Source organism: Phyllobates terribilis, unplaced genomic scaffold, assembly GCF_046119375.1.
Source record: "Phyllobates terribilis strain yellow unplaced genomic scaffold, ASM4611937v1 Scaffold_40__1_contigs__length_11209783, whole genome shotgun sequence".
NCBI classification, from domain to species: domain Eukaryota; kingdom Metazoa; phylum Chordata; class Amphibia; order Anura; family Dendrobatidae; genus Phyllobates; species Phyllobates terribilis.
In genome coordinates this window covers 7,567,603-7,594,688 of record NW_027362800.1, presented here as the reverse complement: position 1 = coordinate 7,594,688, position 27,086 = coordinate 7,567,603, and the positions used below count along the sequence as shown (strand labels likewise).

The window sequence follows — 27,086 nt, the reverse complement described above, 5'->3', positions numbered from 1 at the left end:
CTATCTAGCTCTCCCTCTATACTTCCTTTTGGATAAACAGACATATTAGGCAAGCATTTTGGAGCTTTCACCTAAATAACTACAGGTGGTGAGATAAGCTGCACAATGTAATTGACCTTTCAGTATATTGTTGCACACACACCATCTATTTAGCAAATGCCCTTGTTATCAACAGCAGCCTTTTAAACTCACCTGAGCTAACAGGTATGTGAGCTGGTTACTCTGCTGCGCTTAAAATTTCTTTTTTGGTTTGCTACAATGCCTTTTCTGAAACGTTGTCTCCCTCTGCTGGAACACTGACTTCTTTCATTTAATGCCTGCAGACTATAAAAGAGAAACCAACCCAAAAAGTTTGGTTGATTAGTCTGTGGCATTCTTTTAAACTGTTGCTTATGGCGGTCTCTGTGAGCTTCTCAGTGACATTCAGCCATCCAGGTATCCCGCCTGCAGTAGACGGAATGTGGCAATGGAACGCTGGCTGCGCGTGTCATAATAGGCTCTGAGCCTTTATATACCTGCGCACAGCAGCAGCCACCTTCAGTCTGCTGCTGGACAGCCAGCAGCAGCAGCAGCAGGAGAGGTAATTAATCAGCAACCCTCCTGCTAAGGGTAGACAGCTGCTCGTTCCACCCCCCCCCCCGCCTTAATTGGTTCTCCTCCCTTCCAACGGTGTTGAGGCGGGTGGGAACAGCCGGGGGTTGAGGGTACTGTGCTAAAAGAGGTGGAGTTATGCAGATCTAAAACGCGTGGATTGCAGCAGCAGCAAGCCGAAAAGTGCAGGCATGTGAGGGATCTAGAGGTTGACAGCATGTCTTCTTAACGGGAGTCCAGGTGGCCATCTCCACAAATGGACTTTTCAGAATCCTTGGGTGGCACCGTAGTCGGAAACCAATTCTGGTTATCGCTTCTCGGCCTTTTGGCTAAGATCAAGTGTAGTATCTGTTCTTATCAGTTTAATATCTGATACGTCCCCTATCTGGGGACCATATATTAAATGGATTTTTAGAACAGGGAGATGGAAAAAGAGCTTGCTCTGTCCACTCCACGCATTGACCTGGTATTGCAGTATCTCCAGGACCGGTGCACCCCTTCTTTAATGCAGTTTCTAAAATCAGAAAGAATTGAATTCAATGCTTTTTGATCATTTTGCTTGTTTGTCGGATTTTGGGATGGACTCTTTGGCTTTGCTTTTCTTCTCCTCATTGGATTTTTCATGTTAAAAGTTGCAGAAGCCAGATGACAAGCTCATTTTGGTTCAACTTCAGCAACTGTGCTTTGCATTGCCATGTAATGTAATGTAATGCAATGCTATCTATCTAGCTCTCCCTCTATACTTCCTTTTGGATAAACAGACATATTAGGCAAGCATTTTGGAGCTTTCACCTAAATAACTACAGGTGGTGAGATAAGCTGCACAATATAATTGACCTTTCAGTATATTGTTGCACACACACCATCTATTTAGCAAATGCCCTTGTTATCAACAGCAGCCTTTTAAACTCACCTGAGCTAACAGGTATGTGAGCTGGTTACTCTGCTGCGCTTAAAATTTCTTTTTTGGTTTGCTACAATGCCTTTTCTGAAACGTTGTCTCCCTCTGCTGGAACACTGACTTCTTTCATTTAATGCCTGCAGACTATAAAAGAGAAACCAACCCAAAAAGTTTGGTTGATTAGTCTGTGGCATTCTTTTAAACTGTTGCTTATGTCGGTCTCTGTGAGCTTCTCAGTGACATTCAGCCATCCAGGTATCCCGCCTGCAGTAGACGGAATGTGGCAATGGAACGCTGGCTGCGCGTGTCATAATAGGCTCTGAGCCTTTATATACCTGCGCACAGCAGCAGCCACCTTCAGTCTGCTGCTGGACAGCCAGCAGCAGCAGCAGCAGGAGAGGTAATTAATCAGCAACCCTCCTGCTAAGGGTAGACAGCTGCTCGTTCCACCCCCCCCCCCCCCCGCCTTAATTGGTTCTCCTCCCTTCCAACAGTGTTGAGGCGGGTGGGAACAGCCGGGGGTTGAGGGTACTGTGCTAAAAGAGGTGGAGTTATGCAGATCTAAAACGCGTGGATTGCAGCAGCAGCAAGCCGAAAAGTGCAGGCATGTGAGGGATCTAGAGGTTGACAGCATGTCTTCTTAACGGGAGTCCAGGTGGCCATCTCCACAAATGGACTTTTCAGAATCCTTGGGTGGCACCGTAGTCGGAAACCAATTCTGGTTATCGCTTCTCGGCCTTTTGGCTAAGATCAAGTGTAGTATCTGTTCTTATCAGTTTAATATCTGATACGTCCCCTATCTGGGGACCATATATTAAATGGATTTTTAGAACAGGGAGATGGAAAAAGAGCTTGCTCTGTCCACTCCACGCATTGACCTGGTATTGCAGTATCTCCAGGACCGGTGCACCCCTTCTTTAATGCAGTTTCTAAAATCAGAAAGAATTGAATTCAATGCTTTTTGTTCATTTTGCTTGTTTGTCGGATTTTGGGATGGACTCTTTGGCTTTGCTTTTCTTCTCCTCATTGGATTTTTCATGTTAAAAGTTGCAGAAGCCAGATGACAAGCTCATTTTGGTTCAACTTCAGCAACTGTGCATTGCATTGCCATGTAATGTAATGTAATGCAATGCTATCTATCTAGCTCTCCCTCTATACTTCCTTTTGGATAAACAGACATATTAGGCAAGCATTTTGGAGCTTTCACCTAAATAACTACAGGTGGTGAGATAAGCTGCACAATATAATTGACCTTTCAGTATATTGTTGCACACACACCATCTATTTAGCAAATGCCCTTGTTATCAACAGCAGCCTTTTAAACTCACCTGAGCTAACAGGTATGTGAGCTGGTTACTCTGCTGCGCTTAAAATTTCTTTTTTGGTTTGCTACAATGCCTTTTCTGAAACGTTGTCTCCCTCTGCTGGAACACTGACTTCTTTCATTTAATGCCTGCAGACTATAAAAGAGAAACCAACCCAAAAAGTTTGGTTGATTAGTCTGTGGCATTCTTTTAAACTGTTGCTTATGGCGGTCTCTGTGAGCTTCTCAGTGACATTCAGCCATCCAGGTATCCCGCCTGCAGTAGACGGAATGTGGCAATGGAACGCTGGCTGCGCGTGTCATAATAGGCTCTGAGCCTTTATATACCTGCGCACAGCAGCAGCCACCTTCAGTCTGCTGCTGGACAGCCAGCAGCAGCAGCAGCAGGAGAGGTAATTAATCAGCAACCCTCCTGCTAAGGGTAGACAGCTGCTCGTTCCACCCCCCCCCCGCCTTAATTGGTTCTCCTCCCTTCCAACGGTGTTGAGGCGGGTGGGAACAGCCGGGGGTTGAGGGTACTGTGCTAAAAGAGGTGGAGTTATGCAGATCTAAAACGCGTGGATTGCAGCAGCAGCAAGCCGAAAAGTGCAGGCATGTGAGGGATCTAGAGGTTGACAGCATGTCTTCTTAACGGGAGTCCAGGTGGCCATCTCCACAAATGGACTTTTCAGAATCCTTGGGTGGCACCGTAGTCGGAAACCAATTCTGGTTATCGCTTCTCGGCCTTTTGGCTAAGATCAAGTGTAGTATCTGTTCTTATCAGTTTAATATCTGATACGTCCCCTATCTGGGGACCATATATTAAATGGATTTTTAGAACAGGGAGATGGAAAAAGAGCTTGCTCTGTCCACTCCACGCATTGACCTGGTATTGCAGTATCTCCAGGACCGGTGCACCCCTTCTTTAATGCAGTTTCTAAAATCAGAAAGAATTGAATTCAATGCTTTTTGTTCATTTTGCTTGTTTGTCGGATTTTGGGATGGACTCTTTGGCTTTGCTTTTCTTCTCCTCATTGGATTTTTCATGTTAAAAGTTGCAGAAGCCAGATGACAAGCTCATTTTGGTTCAACTTCAGCAACTGTGCATTGCATTGCCATGTAATGTAATGTAATGCAATGCTATCTATCTAGCTCTCCCTCTATACTTCCTTTTGGATAAACAGACATATTAGGCAAGCATTTTGGAGCTTTCACCTAAATAACTACAGGTGGTGAGATAAGCTGCACAATGTAATTGACCTTTCAGTATATTGTTGCACACACACCATCTATTTAGCAAATGCCCTTGTTATCAACAGCAGCCTTTTAAACTCACCTGAGCTAACAGGTATGTGAGCTGGTTACTCTGCTGCGCTTAAAATTTCTTTTTTGGTTTGCTACAATGCCTTTTCTGAAACGTTGTCTCCCTCTGCTGGAACACTGACTTCTTTCATTTAATGCCTGCAGACTATAAAAGAGAAACCAACCCAAAAAGTTTGGTTGATTAGTCTGTGGCATTCTTTTAAACTGTTGCTTATGGCGGTCTCTGTGAGCTTCTCAGTGACATTCAGCCATCCAGGTATCCCGCCTGCAGTAGACGGAATGTGGCAATGGAACGCTGGCTGCGCGTGTCATAATAGGCTCTGAGCCTTTATATACCTGCGCACAGCAGCAGCCACCTTCAGTCTGCTGCTGGACAGCCAGCAGCAGCAGCAGCAGGAGAGGTAATTAATCAGCAACCCTCCTGCTAAGGGTAGACAGCTGCTCGTTCCACCCCACCCCCCGCCTTAATTGGTTCTCCTCCCTTCCAACGGTGTTGAGGCGGGTGGGAACAGCCGGGGGTTGAGGGTACTGTGCTAAAAGAGGTGGAGTTATGCAGATCTAAAACGCGTGGATTGCAGCAGCAGCAAGCCGAAAAGTGCAGGCATGTGAGGGATCTAGAGGTTGACAGCATGTCTTCTTAACGGGAGTCCAGGTGGCCATCTCCACAAATGGACTTTTCAGAATCCTTGGGTGGCACCGTAGTCGGAAACCAATTCTGGTTATCGCTTCTCGGCCTTTTGGCTAAGATCAAGTGTAGTATCTGTTCTTATCAGTTTAATATCTGATACGTCCCCTATCTGGGGACCATATATTAAATGGATTTTTAGAACAGGGAGATGGAAAAAGAGCTTGCTCTGTCCACTCCACGCATTGACCTGGTATTGCAGTATCTCCAGGACCGGTGCACCCCTTCTTTAATGCAGTTTCTAAAATCAGAAAGAATTGAATTCAATGCTTTTTGATCATTTTGCTTGTTTGTCGGATTTTGGGATGGACTCTTTGGCTTTGCTTTTCTTCTCCTCATTGGATTTTTCATGTTAAAAGTTGCAGAAGCCAGATGACAAGCTCATTTTGGTTCAACTTCAGCAACTGTGCTTTGCATTGCCATGTAATGTAATGTAATGCAATGCTATCTATCTAGCTCTCCCTCTATACTTCCTTTTGGATAAACAGACATATTAGGCAAGCATTTTGGAGCTTTCACCTAAATAACTACAGGTGGTGAGATAAGCTGCACAATATAATTGACCTTTCAGTATATTGTTGCACACACACCATCTATTTAGCAAATGCCCTTGTTATCAACAGCAGCCTTTTAAACTCACCTGAGCTAACAGGTATGTGAGCTGGTTACTCTGCTGCGCTTAAAATTTCTTTTTTGGTTTGCTACAATGCCTTTTCTGAAACGTTGTCTCCCTCTGCTGGAACACTGACTTCTTTCATTTAATGCCTGCAGACTATAAAAGAGAAACCAACCCAAAAAGTTTGGTTGATTAGTCTGTGGCATTCTTTTAAACTGTTGCTTATGGCGGTCTCTGTGAGCTTCTCAGTGACATTCAGCCATCCAGGTATCCCGCCTGCAGTAGACGGAATGTGGCAATGGAACGCTGGCTGCGCGTGTCATAATAGGCTCTGAGCCTTTATATACCTGCGCACAGCAGCAGCCACCTTCAGTCTGCTGCTGGACAGCCAGCAGCAGCAGCAGCAGGAGAGGTAATTAATCAGCAACCCTCCTGCTAAGGGTAGACAGCTGCTCGTTCCACCCCCCCCCCCCCCGCCTTAATTGGTTCTCCTCCCTTCCAACAGTGTTGAGGCGGGTGGGAACAGCCGGGGGTTGAGGGTACTGTGCTAAAAGAGGTGGAGTTATGCAGATCTAAAACGCGTGGATTGCAGCAGCAGCAAGCCGAAAAGTGCAGGCATGTGAGGGATCTAGAGGTTGACAGCATGTCTTCTTAACGGGAGTCCAGGTGGCCATCTCCACAAATGGACTTTTCAGAATCCTTGGGTGGCACCGTAGTCGGAAACCAATTCTGGTTATCGCTTCTCGGCCTTTTGGCTAAGATCAAGTGTAGTATCTGTTCTTATCAGTTTAATATCTGATACGTCCCCTATCTGGGGACCATATATTAAATGGATTTTTAGAACAGGGAGATGGAAAAAGAGCTTGCTCTGTCCACTCCACGCATTGACCTGGTATTGCAGTATCTCCAGGACCGGTGCACCCCTTCTTTAATGCAGTTTCTAAAATCAGAAAGAATTGAATTCAATGCTTTTTGTTCATTTTGCTTGTTTGTCGGATTTTGGGATGGACTCTTTGGCTTTGCTTTTCTTCTCCTCATTGGATTTTTCATGTTAAAAGTTGCAGAAGCCAGATGACAAGCTCATTTTGGTTCAACTTCAGCAACTGTGCATTGCATTGCCATGTAATGTAATGTAATGCAATGCTATCTATCTAGCTCTCCCTCTATACTTCCTTTTGGATAAACAGACATATTAGGCAAGCATTTTGGAGCTTTCACCTAAATAACTACAGGTGGTGAGATAAGCTGCACAATATAATTGACCTTTCAGTATATTGTTGCACACACACCATCTATTTAGCAAATGCCCTTGTTATCAACAGCAGCCTTTTAAACTCACCTGAGCTAACAGGTATGTGAGCTGGTTACTCTGCTGCGCTTAAAATTTCTTTTTTGGTTTGCTACAATGCCTTTTCTGAAACGTTGTCTCCCTCTGCTGGAACACTGACTTCTTTCATTTAATGCCTGCAGACTATAAAAGAGAAACCAACCCAAAAAGTTTGGTTGATTAGTCTGTGGCATTCTTTTAAACTGTTGCTTATGGCGGTCTCTGTGAGCTTCTCAGTGACATTCAGCCATCCAGGTATCCCGCCTGCAGTAGACGGAATGTGGCAATGGAACGCTGGCTGCGCGTGTCATAATAGGCTCTGAGCCTTTATATACCTGCGCACAGCAGCAGCCACCTTCAGTCTGCTGCTGGACAGCCAGCAGCAGCAGCAGCAGGAGAGGTAATTAATCAGCAACCCTCCTGCTAAGGGTAGACAGCTGCTCGTTCCACCCCCCCCCCGCCTTAATTGGTTCTCCTCCCTTCCAACGGTGTTGAGGCGGGTGGGAACAGCCGGGGGTTGAGGGTACTGTGCTAAAAGAGGTGGAGTTATGCAGATCTAAAACGCGTGGATTGCAGCAGCAGCAAGCCGAAAAGTGCAGGCATGTGAGGGATCTAGAGGTTGACAGCATGTCTTCTTAACGGGAGTCCAGGTGGCCATCTCCACAAATGGACTTTTCAGAATCCTTGGGTGGCACCGTAGTCGGAAACCAATTCTGGTTATCGCTTCTCGGCCTTTTGGCTAAGATCAAGTGTAGTATCTGTTCTTATCAGTTTAATATCTGATACGTCCCCTATCTGGGGACCATATATTAAATGGATTTTTAGAACAGGGAGATGGAAAAAGAGCTTGCTCTGTCCACTCCACGCATTGACCTGGTATTGCAGTATCTCCAGGACCGGTGCACCCCTTCTTTAATGCAGTTTCTAAAATCAGAAAGAATTGAATTCAATGCTTTTTGTTCATTTTGCTTGTTTGTCGGATTTTGGGATGGACTCTTTGGCTTTGCTTTTCTTCTCCTCATTGGATTTTTCATGTTAAAAGTTGCAGAAGCCAGATGACAAGCTCATTTTGGTTCAACTTCAGCAACTGTGCATTGCATTGCCATGTAATGTAATGTAATGCAATGCTATCTATCTAGCTCTCCCTCTATACTTCCTTTTGGATAAACAGACATATTAGGCAAGCATTTTGGAGCTTTCACCTAAATAACTACAGGTGGTGAGATAAGCTGCACAATGTAATTGACCTTTCAGTATATTGTTGCACACACACCATCTATTTAGCAAATGCCCTTGTTATCAACAGCAGCCTTTTAAACTCACCTGAGCTAACAGGTATGTGAGCTGGTTACTCTGCTGCGCTTAAAATTTCTTTTTTGGTTTGCTACAATGCCTTTTCTGAAACGTTGTCTCCCTCTGCTGGAACACTGACTTCTTTCATTTAATGCCTGCAGACTATAAAAGAGAAACCAACCCAAAAAGTTTGGTTGATTAGTCTGTGGCATTCTTTTAAACTGTTGCTTATGGCGGTCTCTGTGAGCTTCTCAGTGACATTCAGCCATCCAGGTATCCCGCCTGCAGTAGACGGAATGTGGCAATGGAACGCTGGCTGCGCGTGTCATAATAGGCTCTGAGCCTTTATATACCTGCGCACAGCAGCAGCCACCTTCAGTCTGCTGCTGGACAGCCAGCAGCAGCAGCAGCAGGAGAGGTAATTAATCAGCAACCCTCCTGCTAAGGGTAGACAGCTGCTCGTTCCACCCCCCCCCCCCGCCTTAATTGGTTCTCCTCCCTTCCAACGGTGTTGAGGCGGGTGGGAACAGCCGGGGGTTGAGGGTACTGTGCTAAAAGAGGTGGAGTTATGCAGATCTAAAACGCGTGGATTGCAGCAGCAGCAAGCCGAAAAGTGCAGGCATGTGAGGGATCTAGAGGTTGACAGCATGTCTTCTTAACGGGAGTCCAGGTGGCCATCTCCACAAATGGACTTTTCAGAATCCTTGGGTGGCACCGTAGTCGGAAACCAATTCTGGTTATCGCTTCTCGGCCTTTTGGCTAAGCTCAAGTGTAGTATCTGTTCTTATCAGTTTAATATCTGATACGTCCCCTATCTGGGGACCATATATTATATGGATTTTTAGAACAGGGAGATGGAAAAAGAGCTTGCTCTGTCCACTCCACGCATTGACCTGGTATTGCAGTATCTCCAGGACCGGTGCACCCCTTCTTTAATGCAGTTTCTAAAATCAGAAAGAATTGAATTCAATGCTTTTTGTTCATTTTGCTTGTTTGTCGGATTTTGGGATGGACTCTTTGGCTTTGCTTTTCTTCTCCTCATTGGATTTTTCATGTTAAAAGTTGCAGAAGCCAGATGACAAGCTCATTTTGGTTCAACTTCAGCAACTGTGCATTGCATTGCCATGTAATGTAATGTAATGCAATGCTATCTATCTAGCTCTCCCTCTATACTTCCTTTTGGATAAACAGACATATTAGGCAAGCATTTTGGAGCTTTCACCTAAATAACTACAGGTGGTGAGATAAGCTGCACAATATAATTGACCTTTCAGTATATTGTTGCACACACACCATCTATTTAGCAAATGCCCTTGTTATCAACAGCAGCCTTTTAAACTCACCTGAGCTAACAGGTATGTGAGCTGGTTACTCTGCTGCGCTTAAAATTTCTTTTTTGGTTTGCTACAATGCCTTTTCTGAAACGTTGTCTCCCTCTGCTGGAACACTGACTTCTTTCATTTAATGCCTGCAGACTATAAAAGAGAAACCAACCCAAAAAGTTTGGTTGATTAGTCTGTGGCATTCTTTTAAACTGTTGCTTATGGCGGTCTCTGTGAGCTTCTCAGTGACATTCAGCCATCCAGGTATCCCGCCTGCAGTAGACGGAATGTGGCAATGGAACGCTGGCTGCGCGTGTCATAATAGGCTCTGAGCCTTTATATACCTGCGCACAGCAGCAGCCACCTTCAGTCTGCTGCTGGACAGCCAGCAGCAGCAGCAGCAGGAGAGGTAATTAATCAGCAACCCTCCTGCTAAGGGTAGACAGCTGCTCGTTCCACCCCCCCCCCCGCCTTAATTGGTTCTCCTCCCTTCCAACGGTGTTGAGGCGGGTGGGAACAGCCGGGGGTTGAGGGTACTGTGCTAAAAGAGGTGGAGTTATGCAGATCTAAAACGCGTGGATTGCAGCAGCAGCAAGCCGAAAAGTGCAGGCATGTGAGGGATCTAGAGGTTGACAGCATGTCTTCTTAACGGGAGTCCAGGTGGCCATCTCCACAAATGGACTTTTCAGAATCCTTGGGTGGCACCGTAGTCGGAAACCAATTCTGGTTATCGCTTCTCGGCCTTTTGGCTAAGATCAAGTGTAGTATCTGTTCTTATCAGTTTAATATCTGATACGTCCCCTATCTGGGGACCATATATTAAATGGATTTTTAGAACAGGGAGATGGAAAAAGAGCTTGCTCTGTCCACTCCACGCATTGACCTGGTATTGCAGTATCTCCAGGACCGGTGCACCCCTTCTTTAATGCAGTTTCTAAAATCAGAAAGAATTGAATTCAATGCTTTTTGTTCATTTTGCTTGTTTGTCGGATTTTGGGATGGACTCTTTGGCTTTGCTTTTCTTCTCCTCATTGGATTTTTCATGTTAAAAGTTGCAGAAGCCAGATGACAAGCTCATTTTGGTTCAACTTCAGCAACTGTGCATTGCATTGCCATGTAATGTAATGTAATGCAATGCTATCTATCTAGCTCTCCCTCTATACTTCCTTTTGGATAAACAGACATATTAGGCAAGCATTTTGGAGCTTTCACCTAAATAACTACAGGTGGTGAGATAAGCTGCACAATATAATTGACCTTTCAGTATATTGTTGCACACACACCATCTATTTAGCAAATGCCCTTGTTATCAACAGCAGCCTTTTAAACTCACCTGAGCTAACAGGTATGTGAGCTGGTTACTCTGCTGCGCTTAAAATTTCTTTTTTGGTTTGCTACAATGCCTTTTCTGAAACGTTGTCTCCCTCTGCTGGAACACTGACTTCTTTCATTTAATGCCTGCAGACTATAAAAGAGAAACCAACCCAAAAAGTTTGGTTGATTAGTCTGTGGCATTCTTTTAAACTGTTGCTTATGGCGGTCTCTGTGAGCTTCTCAGTGACATTCAGCCATCCAGGTATCCCGCCTGCAGTAGACGGAATGTGGCAATGGAACGCTGGCTGCGCGTGTCATAATAGGCTCTGAGCCTTTATATACCTGCGCACAGCAGCAGCCACCTTCAGTCTGCTGCTGGACAGCCAGCAGCAGCAGCAGCAGGAGAGGTAATTAATCAGCAACCCTCCTGCTAAGGGTAGACAGCTGCTCGTTCCACCCCCCCCCCCCGCCTTAATTGGTTCTCCTCCCTTCCAACGGTGTTGAGGCGGGTGGGAACAGCCGGGGGTTGAGGGTACTGTGCTAAAAGAGGTGGAGTTATGCAGATCTAAAACGCGTGGATTGCAGCAGCAGCAAGCCGAAAAGTGCAGGCATGTGAGGGATCTAGAGGTTGACAGCATGTCTTCTTAACGGGAGTCCAGGTGGCCATCTCCACAAATGGACTTTTCAGAATCCTTGGGTGGCACCGTAGTCGGAAACCAATTCTGGTTATCGCTTCTCGGCCTTTTGGCTAAGATCAAGTGTAGTATCTGTTCTTATCAGTTTAATATCTGATACGTCCCCTATCTGGGGACCATATATTAAATGGATTTTTAGAACAGGGAGATGGAAAAAGAGCTTGCTCTGTCCACTCCACGCATTGACCTGGTATTGCAGTATCTCCAGGACCGGTGCACCCCTTCTTTAATGCAGTTTCTAAAATCAGAAAGAATTGAATTCAATGCTTTTTGTTCATTTTGCTTGTTTGTCGGATTTTGGGATGGACTCTTTGGCTTTGCTTTTCTTCTCCTCATTGGATTTTTCATGTTAAAAGTTGCAGAAGCCAGATGACAAGCTCATTTTGGTTCAACTTCAGCAACTGTGCATTGCATTGCCATGTAATGTAATGTAATGCAATGCTATCTATCTAGCTCTCCCTCTATACTTCCTTTTGGATAAACAGACATATTAGGCAAGCATTTTGGAGCTTTCACCTAAATAACTACAGGTGGTGAGATAAGCTGCACAATATAATTGACCTTTCAGTATATTGTTGCACACACACCATCTATTTAGCAAATGCCCTTGTTATCAACAGCAGCCTTTTAAACTCACCTGAGCTAACAGGTATGTGAGCTGGTTACTCTGCTGCGCTTAAAATTTCTTTTTTGGTTTGCTACAATGCCTTTTCTGAAACGTTGTCTCCCTCTGCTGGAACACTGACTTCTTTCATTTAATGCCTGCAGACTATAAAAGAGAAACCAACCCAAAAAGTTTGGTTGATTAGTCTGTGGCATTCTTTTAAACTGTTGCTTATGGCGGTCTCTGTGAGCTTCTCAGTGACATTCAGCCATCCAGGTATCCCGCCTGCAGTAGACGGAATGTGGCAATGGAACGCTGGCTGCGCGTGTCATAATAGGCTCTGAGCCTTTATATACCTGCGCACAGCAGCAGCCACCTTCAGTCTGCTGCTGGACAGCCAGCAGCAGCAGCAGCAGGAGAGGTAATTAATCAGCAACCCTCCTGCTAAGGGTAGACAGCTGCTCGTTCCACCCCCCCCCCCCGCCTTAATTGGTTCTCCTCCCTTCCAACGGTGTTGAGGCGGGTGGGAACAGCCGGGGGTTGAGGGTACTGTGCTAAAAGAGGTGGAGTTATGCAGATCTAAAACGCGTGGATTGCAGCAGCAGCAAGCCGAAAAGTGCAGGCATGTGAGGGATCTAGAGGTTGACAGCATGTCTTCTTAACGGGAGTCCAGGTGGCCATCTCCACAAATGGACTTTTCAGAATCCTTGGGTGGCACCGTAGTCGGAAACCAATTCTGGTTATCGCTTCTCGGCCTTTTGGCTAAGATCAAGTGTAGTATCTGTTCTTATCAGTTTAATATCTGATACGTCCCCTATCTGGGGACCATATATTAAATGGATTTTTAGAACAGGGAGATGGAAAAAGAGCTTGCTCTGTCCACTCCACGCATTGACCTGGTATTGCAGTATCTCCAGGACCGGTGCACCCCTTCTTTAATGCAGTTTCTAAAATCAGAAAGAATTGAATTCAATGCTTTTTGTTCATTTTGCTTGTTTGTCGGATTTTGGGATGGACTCTTTGGCTTTGCTTTTCTTCTCCTCATTGGATTTTTCATGTTAAAAGTTGCAGAAGCCAGATGACAAGCTCATTTTGGTTCAACTTCAGCAACTGTGCATTGCATTGCCATGTAATGTAATGTAATGCAATGCTATCTATCTAGCTCTCCCTCTATACTTCCTTTTGGATAAACAGACATATTAGGCAAGCATTTTGGAGCTTTCACCTAAATAACTACAGGTGGTGAGATAAGCTGCACAATATAATTGACCTTTCAGTATATTGTTGCACACACACCATCTATTTAGCAAATGCCCTTGTTATCAACAGCAGCCTTTTAAACTCACCTGAGCTAACAGGTATGTGAGCTGGTTACTCTGCTGCGCTTAAAATTTCTTTTTTGGTTTGCTACAATGCCTTTTCTGAAACGTTGTCTCCCTCTGCTGGAACACTGACTTCTTTCATTTAATGCCTGCAGACTATAAAAGAGAAACCAACCCAAAAAGTTTGGTTGATTAGTCTGTGGCATTCTTTTAAACTGTTGCTTATGGCGGTCTCTGTGAGCTTCTCAGTGACATTCAGCCATCCAGGTATCCCGCCTGCAGTAGACGGAATGTGGCAATGGAACGCTGGCTGCGCGTGTCATAATAGGCTCTGAGCCTTTATATACCTGCGCACAGCAGCAGCCACCTTCAGTCTGCTGCTGGACAGCCAGCAGCAGCAGCAGCAGGAGAGGTAATTAATCAGCAACCCTCCTGCTAAGGGTAGACAGCTGCTCGTTCCACCCCCCCCCCCGCCTTAATTGGTTCTCCTCCCTTCCAACGGTGTTGAGGCGGGTGGGAACAGCCGGGGGTTGAGGGTACTGTGCTAAAAGAGGTGGAGTTATGCAGATCTAAAACGCGTGGATTGCAGCAGCAGCAAGCCGAAAAGTGCAGGCATGTGAGGGATCTAGAGGTTGACAGCATGTCTTCTTAACGGGAGTCCAGGTGGCCATCTCCACAAATGGACTTTTCAGAATCCTTGGGTGGCACCGTAGTCGGAAACCAATTCTGGTTATCGCTTCTCGGCCTTTTGGCTAAGATCAAGTGTAGTATCTTTAGAAAAGGCGGTTTTGGATGTTGGCCGCCCTAGTAGATTGATACATTATGCACACTGGGGTTTAGGCGCTTGTTAGTACGCCAGGTGGCTAATATAGTCATCTGGTGGAAAGCATGGCCCCCCAGGATCGACGCCATTGGGCCGGGGAAGATCGAAAGCCCGAAGTGTGAAGTGCCCCAGGAGTGGTGACCCTGGGGTGCCTTAACTCACTGGGATTGGGAACCCCACTTGAGTTTATGGCACATTTGCACAAGCACTTCAAATTTTCTTTCTTCGCACACACCCTTATTCCGGGCCTTCTGGCCTTAGGATGGGGAATTTTTCAATTCCCGGTCGAAGGTCCGGGCAGTATTATACTGTGAAACCTTCACTATTTATTTAATTTCTTTGTCACTGTGTGTCCACTTATTCACGTGTGTCACGTCCTACTAGGATTTTGTCGGGATGCGGTTTCCTTACGGGTTCCTCTCTTGGCAGGTCTAGGGGGGGAGTGTGTGGCCATCAGGTTCCGCTCCCCCCTGAACCCCCCTGGCTCTCCTCTTTCGGGAGGAGAGCGTTGTTTGCTCCCCTCTTCCGGGAGGGGAGCACAGTCTTTGGCTCCCAGTGCCTTGCTCGGGTGAGAACTCGGGCAGGTGCTGGGGGTAAGATTGGGTCGCCTCTGGCTTCGGCTGGAGGTGGCTTTTTGTCCCTGTTCCTCGCTGTGGCCTTTTGGCTCGGAGGGACGGGGAATGGTTTGGGGGACCCTTCTCCTTTTGGAGAGGGTTTCAAGAAGACCAGCATCCTAGTGCACTTTTTTTGTGGCACTTGTCACTTTTTTAAGCGCACTCGGGTTTTGTATACGAATTCAGGCTTTCGATAAAAAAAAAAAAAATCTGTTCTTATCAGTTTAATATCTGATACGTCCCCTATCTGGGGACCATATATTAAATGGATTTTTAGAACAGGGAGATGGAAAAAGAGCTTGCTCTGTCCACTCCACGCATTGACCTGGTATTGCAGTATCTCCAGGACCGGTGCACCCCTTCTTTAATGCAGTTTCTAAAATCAGAAAGAATTGAATTCAATGCTTTTTGTTCATTTTGCTTGTTTGTCGGATTTTGGGATGGACTCTTTGGCTTTGCTTTTCTTCTCCTCATTGGATTTTTCATGTTAAAAGTTGCAGAAGCCAGATGACAAGCTCATTTTGGTTCAACTTCAGCAACTGTGCATTGCATTGCCATGTAATGTAATGTAATGCAATGCTATCTATCTAGCTCTCCCTCTATACTTCCTTTTGGATAAACAGACATATTAGGCAAGCATTTTGGAGCTTTCACCTAAATAACTACAGGTGGTGAGATAAGCTGCACAATATAATTGACTTTTCAGTATATTGTTGCACACACACCATCTATTTAGCAAATGCCCTTGTTATCAACAGCAGCCTTTTAAACTCACCTGAGCTAACAGGTATGTGAGCTGGTTACTCTGCTGCGCTTAAAATTTCTTTTTTGGTTTGCTACAATGCCTTTTCTGAAACGTTGTCTCCCTCTGCTGGAACACTGACTTCTTTCATTTAATGCCTGCAGACTATAAAAGAGAAACCAACCCAAAAAGTTTGGTTGATTAGTCTGTGGCATTCTTTTAAACTGTTGCTTATGGCGGTCTCTGTGAGCTTCTCAGTGACATTCAGCCATCCAGGTATCCCGCCTGCAGTAGACGGAATGTGGCAATGGAACGCTGGCTGCGCGTGTCATAATAGGCTCTGAGCCTTTATATACCTGCGCACAGCAGCAGCCACCTTCAGTCTGCTGCTGGACAGCCAGCAGCAGCAGCAGCAGGAGAGGTAATTAATCAGCAACCCTCCTGCTAAGGGTAGACAGCTGCTCGTTCCACCCCCCCCCCCGCCTTAATTGGTTCTCCTCCCTTCCAACGGTGTTGAGGCGGGTGGGAACAGCCGGGGGTTGAGGGTACTGTGCTAAAAAAGGTGGAGTTATGCAGATCTAAAACGCGTGGATTGCAGCAGCAGCAAGCCGAAAAGTGCAGGCATGTGAGGGATCTAGAGGTTGACAGCATGTCTTCTTAACGGGAGTCCAGGTGGCCATCTCCACAAATGGACTTTTCAGAATCCTTGGGTGGCACCGTAGTCGGAAACCAATTCTGGTTATCGCTTCTCGGCCTTTTGGCTAAGATCAAGTGTAGTATCTGTTCTTATCAGTTTAATATCTGATACGTCCCCTATCTGGGGACCATATATTAAATGGATTTTTAGAACAGGGAGATGGAAAAAGAGCTTGCTCTGTCCACTCCACGCATTGACCTGGTATTGCAGTATCTCCAGGACCGGTGCACCCCTTCTTTAATGCAGTTTCTAAAATCAGAAAGAATTGAATTCAATGCTTTTTGTTCATTTTGCTTGTTTGTCGGATTTTGGGATGGACTCTTTGGCTTTGCTTTTCTTCTCCTCATTGGATTTTTCATGTTAAAAGTTGCAGAAGCCAGATGACAAGCTCATTTTGGTTCAACTTCAGCAACTGTGCATTGCATTGCCATGTAATGTAATGTAATGCAATGCTATCTATCTAGCTCTCCCTCTATACTTCCTTTTGGATAAACAGACATATTAGGCAAGCATTTTGGAGCTTTCACCTAAATAACTACAGGTGGTGAGATAAGCTGCACAATATAATTGACTTTTCAGTATATTGTTGCACACACACCATCTATTTAGCAAATGCCCTTGTTATCAACAGCAGCCTTTTAAACTCACCTGAGCTAACAGGTATGTGAGCTGGTTACTCTGCTGCGCTTAAAATTTCTTTTTTGGTTTGCTACAATGCCTTTTCTGAAACGTTGTCTCCCTCTGCTGGAACACTGACTTCTTTCATTTAATGCCTGCAGACTATAAAAGAGAAACCAACCCAAAAAGTTTGGTTGATTAGTCTGTGGCATTCTTTTAAACTGTTGCTTATGGCGGTCTCTGTGAGCTTCTCAGTGACATTCAGCCATCCAGGTATCCCGCCTGCAGTAGACGGAATGTGGCAATGGAACGCTGGCTGCGCGTGTCATAATAGGCTCTGAGCCTTTATATACCTGCGCACAGCAGCAGCCACCTTCAGTCTGCTGCTGGACAGCCAGCAGCAGCAGCAGCAGGAGAGGTAATTAATCAGCAACCCTCCTGCTAAGGGTAGACAGCTGCTCGTTCCACCCCCCCCCCCCCCCGCCTTAATTGGTTCTCCTCCCTTCCAACGGTGTTGAGGCGGGTGGGAACAGCCGGGGGTTGAGGGTACTGTGCTAAAAAAGGTGGAGTTATGCAGATCTAAAACGCGTGGATTGCAGCAGCAGCAAGCCGAAAAGTGCAGGCATGTGAGGGATCTAGAGGTTGACAGCATGTCTTCTTAACGGGAGTTCAGGTGGCCATCTCCACAAATGGACTTTTCAGAATCCTTGGGTGGCACCGTAGTCGGAAACCAATTCTGGTTATCGCTTCTCGGCCTTTTGGCTAAGATCAAGTGTAGTATCTGTTCTTATCAGTTTAATATCTGATACGTCCCCTATCTGGGGACCATATATTAAATGGATTTTTAGAACAGGGAGATGGAAAAAGAGCTTGCTCTGTCCACTCCACGCATTGACCTGGTATTGCAGTATCTCCAGGACCGGTGCACCCCTTCTTTAATGCAGTTTCTAAAATCAGAAAGAATTGAATTCAATGCTTTTTGTTCATTTTGCTTGTTTGTCGGATTTTGGGATGGACTCTTTGGCTTTGCTTTTCTTCTCCTCATTGGATTTTTCATGTTAAAAGTTGCAGAAGCCAGATGACAAGCTCATTTTGGTTCAACTTCAGCAACTGTGCATTGCATTGCCATGTAATGTAATGTAATGCAATGCTATCTATCTAGCTCTCCCTCTATACTTCCTTTTGGATAAACAGACATATTAGGCAAGCATTTTGGAGCTTTCACCTAAATAACTACAGGTGGTGAGATAAGCTGCACAATATAATTGACCTTTCAGTATATTGTTGCACACACACCATCTATTTAGCAAATGCCCTTGTTATCAACAGCAGCCTTTTAAACTCACCTGAGCTAACAGGTATGTGAGCTGGTTACTCTGCTGCGCTTAAAATTTCTTTTTTGGTTTGCTACAATGCCTTTTCTGAAACGTTGTCTCCCTCTGCTGGAACACTGACTTCTTTCATTTAATGCCTGCAGACTATAAAAGAGAAACCAACCCAAAAAGTTTGGTTGATAGTCTGTGGCATTCTTTTAAACTGTTGCTTATGGCAGTCTCTGTGAGCTTCTCAGTGACATTCAGCCATCCAGGTATCCCGCCTGCAGTAGACGGAATGTGGCAATGGAACGCTGGCTGCGCGTGTCATAATAGGCTCTGAGCCTTTATATACCTGCGCACAGCAGCAGCCACCTTCAGTCTGCTGCTGGACAGCCAGCAGCAGCAGCAGCAGGAGAGGTAATTAATCAGCAACCCTCCTGCTAAGGGTAGACAGCTGCTCGTTCCACCCCCCCCCCCCCCGCCTTAATTGGTTCTCCTCCCTTCCAACGGTGTTGAGGCGGGTGGGAACAGCCGGGGGTTGAGGGTACTGTGCTAAAAGAGGTGGAGTTATGCAGATCTAAAACGCGTGGATTGCAGCAGCAGCAAGCCGAAAAGTGCAGGCATGTGAGGGATCTAGAGGTTGACAGCATGTCTTCTTAACGGGAGTCCAGGTGGCCATCTCCACAAATGGACTTTTCAGAATCCTTGGGTGGCACCGTAGTCGGAAACCAATTCTGGTTATCGCTTCTCGGCCTTTTGGCTAAGATCAAGTGTAGTATCTGTTCTTATCAGTTTAATATCTGATACGTCCCCTATCTGGGGACCATATATTAAATGGATTTTTAGAACAGGGAGATGGAAAAAGAGCTTGCTCTGTCCACTCCACGCATTGACCTGGTATTGCAGTATCTCCAGGACCGGTGCACCCCTTCTTTAATGCAGTTTCTAAAATCAGAAAGAATTGAATTCAATGCTTTTTGTTCATTTTGCTTGTTTGTCGGATTTTGGGATGGACTCTTTGGCTTTGCTTTTCTTCTCCTCATTGGATTTTTCATGTTAAAAGTTGCAGAAGCCAGATGACAAGCTCATTTTGGTTCAACTTCAGCAACTGTGCATTGCATTGCCATGTAATGTAATGTAATGCAATGCTATCTATCTAGCTCTCCCTCTATACTTCCTTTTGGATAAACAGACATATTAGGCAAGCATTTTGGAGCTTTCACCTAAATAACTACAGGTGGTGAGATAAGCTGCACAATATAATTGACCTTTCAGTATATTGTTGCACACACACCATCTATTTAGCAAATGCCCTTGTTATCAACAGCAGCCTTTTAAACTCACCTGAGCTAACAGGTATGTGAGCTGGTTACTCTGCTGCGCTTAAAATTTCTTTTTTGGTTTGCTACAATGCCTTTTCTGAAACGTTGTCTCCCTCTGCTGGAACACTGACTTCTTTCATTTAATGCCTGCAGACTATAAAAGAGAAACCAACCCAAAAAGTTTGGTTGATTAGTCTGTGGCATTCTTTTAAACTGTTGCTTATGGCGGTCTCTGTGAGCTTCTCAGTGACATTCAGCCATCCAGGTATCCCGCCTGCAGTAGACGGAATGTGGCAATGGAACGCTGGCTGCGCGTGTCATAATAGGCTCTGAGCCTTTATATACCTGCGCACAGCAGCAGCCACCTTCAGTCTGCTGCTGGACAGCCAGCAGCAGCAGCAGCAGGAGAGGTAATTAATCAGCAACCCTCCTGCTAAGGGTAGACAGCTGCTCGTTCCACCCCCCCCCCGCCTTAATTGGTTCTCCTCCCTTCCAACGGTGTTGAGGCGGGTGGGAACAGCCGGGGGTTGAGGGTACTGTGCTAAAAGAGGTGGAGTTATGCAGATCTAAAACGCGTGGATTGCAGCAGCAGCAAGCCGAAAAGTGCAGGCATGTGAGGGATCTAGAGGTTGACAGCATGTCTTCTTAACGGGAGTCCAGGTGGCCATCTCCACAAATGGACTTTTCAGAATCCTTGGGTGGCACCGTAGTCGGAAACCAATTCTGGTTATCGCTTCTCGGCCTTTTGGCTAAGATCAAGTGTAGTATCTGTTCTTATCAGTTTAATATCTGATACGTCCCCTATCTGGGGACCATATATTAAATGGATTTTTAGAACAGGGAGATGGAAAAAGAGCTTGCTCTGTCCACTCCACGCATTGACCTGGTATTGCAGTATCTCCAGGACCGGTGCACCCCTTCTTTAATGCAGTTTCTAAAATCAGAAAGAATTGAATTCAATGCTTTTTGTTCATTTTGCTTGTTTGTCGGATTTTGGGATGGACTCTTTGGCTTTGCTTTTCTTCTCCTCATTGGATTTTTCATGTTAAAAGTTGCAGAAGCCAGATGACAAGCTCATTTTGGTTCAACTTCAGCAACTGTGCATTGCATTGCCATGTAATGTAATGTAATGCAATGCTATCTATCTAGCTCTCCCTCTATACTTCCTTTTGGATAAACAGACATATTAGGCAAGCATTTTGGAGCTTTCACCTAAATAACTACAGGTGGTGAGATAAGCTGCACAATATAATTGACCTTTCAGTATATTGTTGCACACACACCATCTATTTAGCAAATGCCCTTGTTATCAACAGCAGCCTTTTAAACTCACCTGAGCTAACAGGTATGTGAGCTGGTTACTCTGCTGCGCTTAAAATTTCTTTTTTGGTTTGCTACAATGCCTTTTCTGAAACGTTGTCTCCCTCTGCTGGAACACTGACTTCTTTCATTTAATGCCTGCAGACTATAAAAGAGAAACCAACCCAAAAAGTTTGGTTGATTAGTCTGTGGCATTCTTTTAAACTGTTGCTTATGGCGGTCTCTGTGAGCTTCTCAGTGACATTCAGCCATCCAGGTATCCCGCCTGCAGTAGACGGAATGTGGCAATGGAACGCTGGCTGCGCGTGTCATAATAGGCTCTGAGCCTTTATATACCTGCGCACAGCAGCAGCCACCTTCAGTCTGCTGCTGGACAGCCAGCAGCAGCAGCAGCAGGAGAGGTAATTAATCAGCAACCCTCCTGCTAAGGGTAGACAGCTGCTCGTTCCACCCCCCCCCCCCGCCTTAATTGGTTCTCCTCCCTTCCAACGGTGTTGAGGCGGGTGGGAACAGCCGGGGGTTGAGGGTACTGTGCTAAAAGAGGTGGAGTTATGCAGATCTAAAACGCGTGGATTGCAGCAGCAGCAAGCCGAAAAGTGCAGGCATGTGAGGGATCTAGAGGTTGACAGCATGTCTTCTTAACGGGAGTCCAGGTGGCCATCTCCACAAATGGACTTTTCAGAATCCTTGGGTGGCACCGTAGTCGGAAACCAATTCTGGTTATCGCTTCTCGGCCTTTTGGCTAAGATCAAGTGTAGTATCTGTTCTTATCAGTTTAATATCTGATACGTCCCCTATCTGGGGACCATATATTAAATGGATTTTTAGAACAGGGAGATGGAAAAAGAGCTTGCTCTGTCCACTCCACGCATTGACCTGGTATTGCAGTATCTCCAGGACCGGTGCACCCCTTCTTTAATGCAGTTTCTAAAATCAGAAAGAATTGAATTCAATGCTTTTTGTTCATTTTGCTTGTTTGTCGGATTTTGGGATGGACTCTTTGGCTTTGCTTTTCTTCTCCTCATTGGATTTTTCATGTTAAAAGTTGCAGAAGCCAGATGACAAGCTCATTTTGGTTCAACTTCAGCAACTGTGCATTGCATTGCCATGTAATGTAATGTAATGCAATGCTATCTATCTAGCTCTCCCTCTATACTTCCTTTTGGATAAACAGACATATTAGGCAAGCATTTTGGAGCTTTCACCTAAATAACTACAGGTGGTGAGATAAGCTGCACAATATAATTGACCTTTCAGTATATTGTTGCACACACACCATCTATTTAGCAAATGCCCTTGTTATCAACAGCAGCCTTTTAAACTCACCTGAGCTAACAGGTATGTGAGCTGGTTACTCTGCTGCGCTTAAAATTTCTTTTTTGGTTTGCTACAATGCCTTTTCTGAAACGTTGTCTCCCTCTGCTGGAACACTGACTTCTTTCATTTAATGCCTGCAGACTATAAAAGAGAAACCAACCCAAAAAGTTTGGTTGATTAGTCTGTGGCATTCTTTTAAACTGTTGCTTATGGCGGTCTCTGTGAGCTTCTCAGTGACATTCAGCCATCCAGGTATCCCGCCTGCAGTAGACGGAATGTGGCAATGGAACGCTGGCTGCGCGTGTCATAATAGGCTCTGAGCCTTTATATACCTGCGCACAGCAGCAGCCACCTTCAGTCTGCTGCTGGACAGCCAGCAGCAGCAGCAGCAGGAGAGGTAATTAATCAGCAACCCTCCTGCTAAGGGTAGACAGCTGCTCGTTCCACCCCCCCCCGCCTTAATTGGTTCTCCTCCCTTCCAACGGTGTTGAGGCGGGTGGGAACAGCCGGGGGTTGAGGGTACTGTGCTAAAAGAGGTGGAGTTATGCAGATCTAAAACGCGTGGATTGCAGCAGCAGCAAGCCGAAAAGTGCAGGCATGTGAGGGATCTAGAGGTTGACAGCATGTCTTCTTAACGGGAGTCCAGGTGGCCATCTCCACAAATGGACTTTTCAGAATCCTTGGGTGGCACCGTAGTCGGAAACCAATTCTGGTTATCGCTTCTCGGCCTTTTGGCTAAGATCAAGTGTAATATCTGTTCTTTTCAGTTTAATATCTGATACGTCCCCTATCTGGGGACCATATATTAAATGGATTTTTAGAACAGGGAGATGGAAAAAGAGCTTGCTCTGTCCACTCCACGCATTGACCTGGTATTGCAGTATCTCCAGGACCGGTGCACCCCTTCTTTAATGCAGTTTCTAAAATCAGAAAGAATTGAATTCAATGCTTTTTGTTCATTTTGCTTGTTTGTCGGATTTTGGGATGGACTCTTTGGCTTTGCTTTTCTTCTCCTCATTGGATTTTTCATGTTAAAAGTTGCAGAAGCCAGATGACAAGCTCATTTTGGTTCAACTTCAGCAACTGTGCATTGCATTGCCATGTAATGTAATGTAATGCAATGCTATCTATCTAGCTCTCCCTCTATACTTCCTTTTGGATAAACAGACATATTAGGCAAGCATTTTGGAGCTTTCACCTAAATAACTACAGGTGGTGAGATAAGCTGCACAATATAATTGTCCTTTCAGTATATTGTTGCACACACACCATCTATTTAGCAAATGCCCTTGTTATCAACAGCAGCCTTTTAAACTCACCTGAGCTAACAGGTATGTGAGCTGGTTACTCTGCTGCGCTTAAAATTTCTTTTTTGGTTTGCTACAATGCCTTTTCTGAAACATTGTCTCCCTCTGCTGGAACACTGACTTCTTTCATTTAATGCCTGCAGACTATAAAAGAGAAACCAACCCAAAAAGTTTGGTTGATTAGTCTGTGGCATTCTTTTAAACTTTTGCTTATGGCGGTCTCTGTGAGCTTCTCAGTGACATTCAGCCATCCAGGTATCCCGCCTGCAGTAGACGGAATGTGGCAATGGAACGCTGGCTGCGCGTGTCATAATAGGCTCTGAGCCTTTATATACCTGCGCACAGCAGCAGCCACCTTCAGTCTGCTGCTGGTCAGCCAGCAGCAGCAGCAGCAGGAGAGGTAATTAATCAGCAACCCTCCTGCTAAGGGTAGACAGCTGCTCGTTCCACCCCCCCCCCGCCTTAATTGGTTCTCCTCCCTTCCAACGGTGTTGAGGCGGGTGGGAACAGCCGGGGGTTGAGGGTACTGTGCTAAAAGAGGTGGAGTTATGCAGATCTAAAACGCGTGGATTGCAGCAGCAGCAAGCCGAAAAGTGCAGGCATGTGAGGGATCTAGAGGTTGACAGCATGTCTTCTTAACGGGAGTCCAGGTGGCCATTTCCACAAATGGACTTTTCAGAATCCTTGGGTGGCACCGTAGTCGGAAACCAATTCTGGTTATCGCTTCTCGGCCTTTTGGCTAAGATCAAGTGTAGTATCTGTTCTTATCAGTTTAATATCTGATACGTCCCCTATCTGGGGACCATATATTAAATGGATTTTTAGAACAGGGAGATGGAAAAAGTGCTTGCTCTGTCCACTCCACGCATTGACCTGGTATTGCAGTATCTCCAGGACCGGTGCACCCCTTCTTTAATGCAGTTTCTAAAATCAGAAAGAATTGAATTCAATGCTTTTTGTTCATTTTGCTTGTTTGTCGGATTTTGGGATGGACTCTTTGGCTTTGCTTTTCTTCTCCTCATTGGATTTTTCATGTTAAAAGTTGCAGAAGCCAGATGACAAGCTCATTTTGGTTCAACTTCAGCAACTGTGCATTGCATTGCCATGTAATGTAATGTAATGCAATGCTATCTATCTAGCTCTCCCTCTATACTTCCTTTTGGATAAACAGACATATTAGGCAAGCATTTTGGAGCTTTCACCTAAATAACTACAGGTGGTGAGATAAGCTGCACAATATAATTGACCTTTCAGTATATTGTTGCACACACACCATCTATTTAGCAAATGCCCTTGTTATCAACAGCAGCCTTTTAAACTCACCTGAGCTAACAGGTATGTGAGCTGGTTACTCTGCTGCGCTTAAAATTTCTTTTTTGGTTTGCTACAATGCCTTTTCTGAATCGTTGTCTCCCTCTGCTGGAACACTGACTTCTTTCATTTAATGCCTGCAGACTATAAAAGAGAAACCAACCCAAAAAGTTTGGTTGATTAGTCTGTGGCATTCTTTTAAACTGTTGCTTATGGCGGTCTCTGTGAGCTTCTCAGTGACATTCAGCCATCCAGGTATCCCGCCTGCAGTAGACGGAATGTGGCAATGGAACGCTGGCTGCGCGTGTCATAATAGGCTCTGAGCCTTTATATACCTGCGCACAGCAGCAGCCACCTTCAGTCTGCTGCTGGACAGCCAGCAGAAGCAGCAGCAGGAGAGGTAATTAATCAGCAACCCTCCTGCTAAGGGTAGACAGCTGCTCGTTCCACCCCCCCCCGCCTTAATTGGTTCTCCTCCCTTCCAACGGTGTTGAGGCGGGTGGGAACAGCCGGGGGTTGAGGGTACTGTGCTAAAAGAGGTGGAGTTATGCAGATCTAAAACGCGTGGATTGCAGCAGCAGCAAGCCGAAAAGTGCAGGCATGTGAGGGATCTAGAGGTTGACAGCATGTCTTCTTAACGGGAGTCCAGGTGGCCATCTCCACAAATGGACTTTTCAGAATCCTTGGGTGGCACCGTAGTCGGAAACCAATTCTGGTTATCGCTTCTCGGCCTTTTGGCTAAGATCAAGTGTAGTATCTGTTCTTATCAGTTTAATATCTGATACGTCCCCTATCTGGGGACCATATATTAAATGGATTTTTAGAACAGGGAGATGGAAAAAGTGCTTGCTCTGTCCACTCCACGCATTGACCTGGTATTGCAGTATCTCCAGGACCGGTGCACCCCTTCTTTAATGCAGTTTCTAAAATCAGAAAGAATTGAATTCAATGCTTTTTGTTCATTTTGCTTGTTTGTCGGATTTTGGGATGGACTCTTTGGCTTTGCTTTTCTTCTCCTCATTGGATTTTTCATGTTAAAAGTTGCAGAATCCAGATGACAAGCTCATTTTGGTTCAACTTCAGCAACTGTGCATTGCATTGCCATGTAATGTAATGTAATGCAATGCTATCTATCTAGCTCTCCCTCTATACTTCCTTTTGGATAAACAGACATATTAGGCAAGCATTTTGGAGCTTTCACCTAAATAACTACAGGTGGTGAGATAAGCTGCACAATATAATTGACCTTTCAGTATATTGTTGCACACACACCATCTATTTAGCAAATGCCCTTGTTATCAACAGCAGCCTTTTAAACTCACCTGAGCTAACAGGTATGTGAGCTGGTTACTCTGCTGCGCTTAAAATTTCTTTTTTGGTTTGCTACAATGCCTTTTCTGAAACGTTGTCTCCCTCTGCTGGAACACTGACTTCTTTCATTTAATGCCTGCAGACTATAAAAGAGAAACCAACCCAAAAAGTTTGGTTGATTAGTCTGTGGCATTCTTTTAAACTGTTGCTTATGGCGGTCTCTGTGAGCTTCTCAGTGACATTCAGCCATCCAGGTATCCCGCCTGCAGTAGACGGAATGTGGCAATGGAACGCTGGCTGCGCGTGTCATAATAGGCTCTGAGCCTTTATATACCTGCGCACAGCAGCAGCCACCTTCAGTCTGCTGCTGGACAGCCAGCAGCAGCAGCAGCAGGAGAGGTAATTAATCAGCAACCCTCCTGCTAAGGGTAGACAGCTGCTCGTTCCACCCCCCCCCCGCCTTAATTGGTTCTCCTCCCTTCCAACGGTGTTGAGGCGGGTGGGAACAGCCGGGGGTTGAGGGTACTGTGCTAAAAGAGGTGGAGTTATGCAGATCTAAAACGCGTGGATTGCAGCAGCAGCAAGCCGAAAAGTGCAGGCATGTGAGGGATCTAGAGGTTGACAGCATGTCTTCTTAACGGGAGTCCAGGTGGCCATCTCCACAAATGGACTTTTCAGAATCCTTGGGTGGCACCGTAGTCGGAAACCAATTCTGGTTATCGCTTCTCGGCCTTTTGGCTAAGATCAAGTGTAGTATCTGTTCTTATCAGTTTAATATCTGATACGTCCCCTATCTGGGGACCATATATTAAATGGATTTTTAGAACAGGGAGATGGAAAAAGAGCTTGCTCTGTCCACTCCACGCATTGACCTGGTATTGCAGTATCTCCAGGACCGGTGCACCCCTTCTTTAATGCAGTTTCTAAAATCAGAAAGAATTGAATTCAATGCTTTTTGTTCATTTTGCTTGTTTGTCGGATTTTGGGATGGACTCTTTGGCTTTGCTTTTCTTCTCCTCATTGGATTTTTCATGTTAAAAGTTGCAGAAGCCAGATGACAAGCTCATTTTGGTTCAACTTCAGCAACTGTGC

At 45.4% G+C, this 27,086-nt stretch overlaps 19 non-coding genes and 2 pseudogenes across 19 annotated transcripts; all 21 read left to right on the top strand.

Annotated features, from left to right (window-relative positions):
* Positions 1-900: 900 nt before the first annotated feature.
* Positions 901-1,091, top strand: LOC141189198 (U2 spliceosomal RNA). The gene has a single exon (XR_012263265.1). It is a non-coding gene; the product is annotated as a U2 spliceosomal RNA (small nuclear RNA).
* Positions 1,092-2,216: 1,125 nt separating this feature from the next.
* Positions 2,217-2,407, top strand: LOC141189197 (U2 spliceosomal RNA). The gene has a single exon (XR_012263264.1). It is a non-coding gene; the product is annotated as a U2 spliceosomal RNA (small nuclear RNA).
* Positions 2,408-3,527: 1,120 nt separating this feature from the next.
* On the top strand, positions 3,528-3,718 carry LOC141189196 (U2 spliceosomal RNA). The gene has a single exon (XR_012263263.1). It is a non-coding gene; the product is annotated as a U2 spliceosomal RNA (small nuclear RNA).
* A 1,121-nt stretch (positions 3,719-4,839) lies between these two features.
* Positions 4,840-5,030, top strand: LOC141189195 (U2 spliceosomal RNA). Its single transcript, XR_012263262.1, has one exon. It is a non-coding gene; the product is annotated as a U2 spliceosomal RNA (small nuclear RNA).
* Positions 5,031-6,154: 1,124 nt separating this feature from the next.
* Positions 6,155-6,345, top strand: LOC141189194 (U2 spliceosomal RNA). The gene has a single exon (XR_012263261.1). It is a non-coding gene; the product is annotated as a U2 spliceosomal RNA (small nuclear RNA).
* Positions 6,346-7,465: 1,120 nt separating this feature from the next.
* Positions 7,466-7,656, top strand: LOC141189193 (U2 spliceosomal RNA). Its single transcript, XR_012263260.1, has one exon. It is a non-coding gene; the product is annotated as a U2 spliceosomal RNA (small nuclear RNA).
* Positions 7,657-8,778: 1,122 nt separating this feature from the next.
* On the top strand, positions 8,779-8,969 carry LOC141185559 (U2 spliceosomal RNA). The gene has a single exon (XR_012260211.1). It is a non-coding gene; the product is annotated as a U2 spliceosomal RNA (small nuclear RNA).
* Positions 8,970-10,090: 1,121 nt separating this feature from the next.
* Positions 10,091-10,281, top strand: LOC141189192 (U2 spliceosomal RNA). Its single transcript, XR_012263259.1, has one exon. It is a non-coding gene; the product is annotated as a U2 spliceosomal RNA (small nuclear RNA).
* A 1,122-nt stretch (positions 10,282-11,403) lies between these two features.
* LOC141189191 (U2 spliceosomal RNA) lies at positions 11,404-11,594 on the top strand. Its single transcript, XR_012263258.1, has one exon. It is a non-coding gene; the product is annotated as a U2 spliceosomal RNA (small nuclear RNA).
* Positions 11,595-12,716: 1,122 nt separating this feature from the next.
* LOC141189190 (U2 spliceosomal RNA) lies at positions 12,717-12,907 on the top strand. The gene has a single exon (XR_012263257.1). It is a non-coding gene; the product is annotated as a U2 spliceosomal RNA (small nuclear RNA).
* Positions 12,908-14,028: 1,121 nt separating this feature from the next.
* On the top strand, positions 14,029-14,120 carry LOC141186297 (U2 spliceosomal RNA; annotated as a pseudogene).
* Positions 14,121-14,915: 795 nt separating this feature from the next.
* LOC141185899 (U2 spliceosomal RNA) lies at positions 14,916-15,095 on the top strand (annotated as a pseudogene).
* Positions 15,096-16,216: 1,121 nt separating this feature from the next.
* On the top strand, positions 16,217-16,407 carry LOC141189189 (U2 spliceosomal RNA). The gene has a single exon (XR_012263256.1). It is a non-coding gene; the product is annotated as a U2 spliceosomal RNA (small nuclear RNA).
* A 1,125-nt stretch (positions 16,408-17,532) lies between these two features.
* Positions 17,533-17,723, top strand: LOC141189186 (U2 spliceosomal RNA). Its single transcript, XR_012263254.1, has one exon. It is a non-coding gene; the product is annotated as a U2 spliceosomal RNA (small nuclear RNA).
* A 1,123-nt stretch (positions 17,724-18,846) lies between these two features.
* LOC141189185 (U2 spliceosomal RNA) lies at positions 18,847-19,037 on the top strand. The gene has a single exon (XR_012263253.1). It is a non-coding gene; the product is annotated as a U2 spliceosomal RNA (small nuclear RNA).
* A 1,120-nt stretch (positions 19,038-20,157) lies between these two features.
* On the top strand, positions 20,158-20,348 carry LOC141189184 (U2 spliceosomal RNA). The gene has a single exon (XR_012263252.1). It is a non-coding gene; the product is annotated as a U2 spliceosomal RNA (small nuclear RNA).
* Positions 20,349-21,470: 1,122 nt separating this feature from the next.
* LOC141189183 (U2 spliceosomal RNA) lies at positions 21,471-21,661 on the top strand. The gene has a single exon (XR_012263251.1). It is a non-coding gene; the product is annotated as a U2 spliceosomal RNA (small nuclear RNA).
* A 1,119-nt stretch (positions 21,662-22,780) lies between these two features.
* LOC141185481 (U2 spliceosomal RNA) lies at positions 22,781-22,971 on the top strand. The gene has a single exon (XR_012260140.1). It is a non-coding gene; the product is annotated as a U2 spliceosomal RNA (small nuclear RNA).
* A 1,120-nt stretch (positions 22,972-24,091) lies between these two features.
* Positions 24,092-24,282, top strand: LOC141184702 (U2 spliceosomal RNA). The gene has a single exon (XR_012259433.1). It is a non-coding gene; the product is annotated as a U2 spliceosomal RNA (small nuclear RNA).
* Positions 24,283-25,401: 1,119 nt separating this feature from the next.
* Positions 25,402-25,592, top strand: LOC141184700 (U2 spliceosomal RNA). Its single transcript, XR_012259431.1, has one exon. It is a non-coding gene; the product is annotated as a U2 spliceosomal RNA (small nuclear RNA).
* A 1,120-nt stretch (positions 25,593-26,712) lies between these two features.
* LOC141189182 (U2 spliceosomal RNA) lies at positions 26,713-26,903 on the top strand. Its single transcript, XR_012263250.1, has one exon. It is a non-coding gene; the product is annotated as a U2 spliceosomal RNA (small nuclear RNA).
* Positions 26,904-27,086: the final 183 nt, after the last annotated feature.